The sequence below is a fragment of the Phascolarctos cinereus genome, unplaced genomic scaffold (genome assembly GCF_003287225.1).
Source record: "Phascolarctos cinereus isolate Bilbo 61053 unplaced genomic scaffold, phaCin_HiC Scaffold_4;HRSCAF=312, whole genome shotgun sequence".
NCBI lineage: Eukaryota > Metazoa > Chordata > Mammalia > Diprotodontia > Phascolarctidae > Phascolarctos > Phascolarctos cinereus.
The window spans coordinates 454753053-454758810 of NW_027555847.1; the positions used below are offsets into that span (position 1 = coordinate 454753053).

At 39.1% G+C, this 5758-nt stretch overlaps 1 pseudogene; it reads right to left on the bottom strand.

Annotated features, from left to right (window-relative positions):
• Window positions 1-3286: 3286 nt before the first annotated feature.
• On the bottom strand, window positions 3287-4864 carry LOC110199203 (large ribosomal subunit protein uL23 pseudogene; annotated as a pseudogene).
• Between the last annotated feature and the right edge of the window lie 894 nt (window positions 4865-5758).

The window sequence follows — 5758 nt, forward strand, 5'->3', positions numbered from 1 at the left end:
TTTGCATTTCTCTAATCAATAGTGATTTAAAGCATTTTTTCATATAACTATAGATAGTTTTAATTTCTTCATCTGAAAACTGCCTGTTCATATCTTTTGACCATTTATCAATTGGGGAATGACTTTTATTCTTATAAATTTGACTTAGTTCTCTATATATTTTAGAAATAAGGCCCTAGCAGAGACATTGGTTGTAAAAATTCTTTCCCAGTTTTCTGCTTCCCTCCTAATCTTGGTTGCATTGGCTTTGTTTGTGCAAAAACTTTTCAATTTAACGTAATCAAAATTATCTGTTTTGCATTTCATAATGTTCTCTGTCTTATGTTTGGTCACAAATTCTTCTGTTATCCATGATAATTTTAATTTTTAAAAACAAATAAAATGGAAAACTAAAGTTCTTATGCTGTTCTTCAGTTGTGTCCGACTCTTTATGACCCCATTTGATGCTCTCTTGGCAAAGATACTTGAGTGGTTTGCCATTTCCTTCTCTAGCTCATTGTATAGGTGAAGTTTTGAGGCAAACAGGGTTAAGTGACTTGCCCAGGGTCACACACCTAGAAAGTATCTGAGGTCAGATTTGAACTCAAGTCTTCCTGATTCCAGGAACAGTGCTCTATCCATTGCTCTATATAGCTGTACCTATAGAACTGCCAGAAACCAGTTTTTCAAAGTGTATACAGTAACTTCACTCTTTTCCTTGAAGTCTGACTAAACCCAAATGCTGCAACCCCTGTTCACTTGCTTTCTTTTTTTTTTTTTTTGGCTAGGCAATGAGGTAAAGTGACTTGCCTAGGGTCACACAGCTAGTAAGTGTTATATGTCTGAGGCTGCATTTGAACTCAAGTCCTCCTAAATCCAGGGCCGGTACTCTATCCCCTGTGCCACCTAGCTGCCCCTGCCCTTCACTTTCAAATCAGATTTCTACATGTATTTGGTGAGGCTCGCTATTACAGAAGCAAGTTTTTCCATTTCTGCCCATTATTTTTGTTATGCAAGCTCATCAATTCTACTCTCATAATTCTCTTGAATCACTCAAGATCAGCACATTGTGGCTCCATGTTCTCTTCAAATTCCACAGGGTCTCCTGTCTTATCAACTGTTGGCTCATTTTCCATTGTTTTGTAGTATTTATTTATAGATTTCTGAACTCATTTACTAGATCTGGAAGTCATATTTCCTCCTGTTGTTACGGGGTTTTTTGTTGAAGTATCTGTTTATGTTCAAAGTCTTTGAGTTTTTTTTTCCTTCATCAAATGCATTATAATTTCATTCCCCCTCCCCTCATTTTCCCCACTGTTCACTTTCTGACTCCTTCCCCTCTGACTGTGGTTTCTTTGGGGGCAAATTTCAAAGATTATCAGTCTCTTTCCACACTAGGCAAATTCACATACCACCAAGTGACTTTTGGGTGGTCATAACTGGTCCCAGCTGGATGCTGTGCTCTTTCCCCAAACTTGTTAGAGTGCTACACAGCCCTCCCACCTCCCTATATACACACAGTGTACTTGCCTGATATTCTGTTCTGCTCACTTTCTTACTTAGTTCTTGGCTCAACACTGGCATTTTGGAGCTTTGCAACATGGGTACAACAGGATTGTTTGCCCTAGCACCAGCTCTGCTGGTATTACTGTTGACCCAGCTTCTATTCTGCTGGTGCTAGAGTTATCTGCCCCAGCACTGGCAAGTCACAGCTTTGCAGTATTGGTTCTATAGGGTTATGGCCCCTGGCTGGTTTTTGATCCTGAAAGGCTGTGCCCTCCTGGTTATCTCTTTAAAGCAAGGTAAATTTCTCCACCCCAGAAGCTGGAGTTTTCATACTACTGCAAAGAGGGAGGAAGACACCACAGTCTGGGGAGTGGGTTTTGTTATAAGCCTATCTCATGTCCTTGGGTCGACTAGTTCAGCTTTAGTACTGGTAGTATGAGAGGTGGCAATAGAGGTGCTGAGTGAACTCAGGGTTACTGAACATCAGTTCATGTTTCGGAATTGTTTTTAACCTTCTATTGAATTCTAAGTGTCCTAGAACATGGAGACCATTTAAGTTACTTAATCTTTGGTGCATGAGTTCTGTTTTGAAGAGGTTTGAGAGGTTGTAGCGATTAGTGAAAATGTTTAGCTCTCCATCTTGTTGATCGTTCATCTCAAAAATCTACCTACATGTCTTGATAGCCAAGAGAATTTGACCATTTTTTAACTATCTCTGCTTCCAAAAGTACAATCTGATTAATTCATGTCCACATCTGATTGAGAGATGTGTGATTACTCAAGCAGATTTTAAGACCCCATAGCCATCCTAGTTGGTTGTGGTGAGAATATTGTTAGGTATAATTTCATCCTGAATTGAACATTTTTCTTGATGGTTCTGCACTGTTTTTAAATCAGAGACCATCAGTTCAGATTATACCGTAAAATGAATAGACTACTAATAGAAAGAACTACTCTTACAACAATTCTGATATTTTTTCTCTTTTGGTTATTACGTACAAAGAAAATTGGATTTGGAGTTAGTTTCAGTTAAAAGCTCACTTCATTTTCTTCATGTGTAAAATGGGGATAACTTATACATATGCATATAAATGTATGTATATGTGTATATACACATATATGTGTGTATATGTGCATATATATGCATATGTGCGTGTGTGTGTATACACACATACATACACACTACCTATCTCACAAGGTTCTTAGAAATAAGGTGCTCCACAAAAATTAATATATCAACAAACAAATAATAACCTGATGTCAAAAATACTTTTCGTAATCTTTTCAACTTTAGTGTTCACTTGATCATAATTTGATCACCTTTACTCCTGGCCTATTCCTTTCTAGTCCTGAGTTGTTTTTTTTTTCTTTTTGCTAATTTGTATTGTTAGATGGGTGGAGGGAAGCAACATGTTACAGTGACAATAATTTTGTATCTGGAGTCAAATCTAAGTTCAAATTCAACCTCTGAAACATATTTTTTTGTTTAATTTAAGGTAAGTCACTTTGGTTTGGTTCACAGTTTTCCCAACTTTGAAATGAGGTTAGACTAGAAAGCCTCTCAGGCTTTCCTTTTCAGCCCTCAATCTGTAATCCTGTGATCCTAGCCCAAACTTTGCATTTTATAGTTAAGGATCCAGAGACCCAGACAAGTTTAGCATATAGCAGAGATTGACCTAGTTTAATTTCAGATACATTGCTCTTTCCACTTGATGACATTCCGTTACAATTACAATTATACAGAATGCTGTTGGGTAAGAGCTCTGTATCAATACAAGTCACTTTCTCTTTTTGGGCCTCAGTTCTCCATCTATAAAAAGGAGGCGATTGAAAGATTGGAACTCATAACCTTTTTTTTTTTTTACCTGGAAAACTTTTCATTGTAAGTAGAGTGGGATAGCTGGACACAGTTTTGATGATTCCAATTTTGTTGGCAACATCTAAAGCATTATAGTCTAGAGCAAGTTGGACATAGGCCTTCTTCTCTCCAACAGGCCAGATCAGCATATTGACCTTGGCCACACTGATGTCCGTCGGTGTCATACAGCTTCTTTACGGCCTGCTTGATCTGATGCTTGTTGGCTTTGACATCCACAGTGAAGACCAGGGTGTTGCTGTCTTCAATCTTCCTAGTGGACTCAGTGGTCAAGGGAAACTTAGTGATGGCATAGTGGTCAAGCTTGTTCCTCTGAGGAGCCCTTTTTCTGTGGGTTTTTGGACTGCCATTGAAGACTTAGTGTCTTGGGTCACCAGAATGTAGGGGACATTTGGATTGTCTTCTTTTTGTGGCTATGAACACCCTTCAACACTGCCTTCTTGGCCTTCAAGGCCTTGGACTTAGCTTCTGTCTTGGAGGGTACAACTGCTTCCTTCTTCACCTTTGGTTCCATCTTGGTGGAAAGCCTTGATAATCTTTAAAGTCCCTTCCAGCTCTAAATCTTATATCCCTGTGAACTTAAGGCAGTAAGTGCCCAGAAAAATAATTAAGAAGAAAACAAAATGAAACATAAGGTCACCAAACAGATTTGGAGTAGAATTGTCTAGAGATCAGAATTTATTAATCAGGGGCCCACATGGGGGTCCATGAAGTTTGAGGGGACAAATATTAATCAAAATAAATACTTGGTTTCCTTTGTAATCCTATATATTTTATTTTATGCATTTAAAAGCATTATTCTGAGAAGGGATATAGGCTATTTTTGCCCTTTGTTTTGGGAGGATTACTGGACAAAGATACAGGCGGGAGAGATCGCAGACATCCCTTTGGGCAGGAGCTCAGTGGGCCAGCATGTGGAGCTCATAAGTCAGGGGCACATCACCTAGGCCTGTGAACTGAGAAGTCAGGTCTATGTTCTCAGGCTTCTCCAGTGGGCTCAGTTTGAAATGCTACAGGATGGTGGTGAGGAAGAGAAAGATCTCCATTCAGGCCAGGCTTGTCCCTAGGCACATGTGCTTCCCTAGATCAAAGGGCATAAAAGCCTCGTTTGCTAGGGAGGCCACTTTCTCATCTAGTTAGTTGGTCAGGTCAAAGCATGCTGCTGGGTCTTTGAACTGGAGAATCCCTGTATGTAAGGACCAAAAGTGGGATTATGTGGATGTTCTTGGGCAGGAAGTAACCACAAAAATGGGTATCCTGAATGATGGCTCTGGATAGGCCTATGGGTAAGATGCAAATGAGTCTCTGGATCTTGTGCAGGACTGTGTTGGTGTAGGACAGATTTTCTCTGTAGTCTAAGCAAGAGGCCCTGTGCTGGACCACCACATGTTCTATCTCTTGGGCTTTTTTTGTCACTTTGGGATACCTGAGCAAAATCAGCAGCTCACAGCGAAGGGTGGCACTTGTGGTCTCGGTGTCCCTGAAGAACAGATTGTGGGTCATCATCATTAGACTATTACTTACCAAAGACTGAAAAAGGAATCCATGAAATGAAAAAGGTCAAGAACTATTGTTATAGACCTATGACCTAAATTTGTGTGCAGCACTGTGGTCTCAGTATATCTTTGCTCTGAAAAGTGACTAGTAGGTTGTAGATTAAGTAATTAGAGGGATTTTTTTGTGTGACTTATGGAAATCAAGCATTACTTTAACGTCACCTGGTATACATTGTGGTGGCTCAATCTCGATTTGGCTCAATTGTGAGAGTTTTGTGCTCAAAAACATGAACCTTATCCCCAAAAAACTGAATCTTGATAGTATTAAAAAAGGTAGTCTAAATTATATAATGAAGCTCCTTGAAAAACTTCCTGAAACTTGTAGAGGTTTTCATATTGACACCTCAGACCTTCTGGTGAAAAGTAGACATAAGAGTTTAAAAAGAATTCTCTGACATTTCAAGACTACTTAGAAATATGAAATTATAAGGATCTAACCTTATGCAGGTAATTCTGATGTTCAACCCAAAATAGCATGATTAATTTTCATATGCAAATACTATCTTTTGAGCCTAGCTAAAGCTCACAAATGTTCAATTAGTATTCCAGGGAAAGCTTTCTACTTTGTTTGGGAAAGTCAGCAAGTTCCTTCAAAGTCTTCAGCAGCTCTATTACGCTCTTTCCTGAAGGGAGGCTGAAGGGAAGAGTACAGTTCTTTGAAGTCATAGCATCATAGCTTCTAAACTGGAAGATAATTTAGAGGTCATCTAGTTTACAAACCTTCTTTTACAGTTGAGGAAGCTGAGGCTAAGAAAGGATAAGTGAATTGCCCAAGGAAAATGAATGTCAGGGGCAAGAGTGGAATCCCAGTCTTATGACAAGTAAATCTCACTATATCATC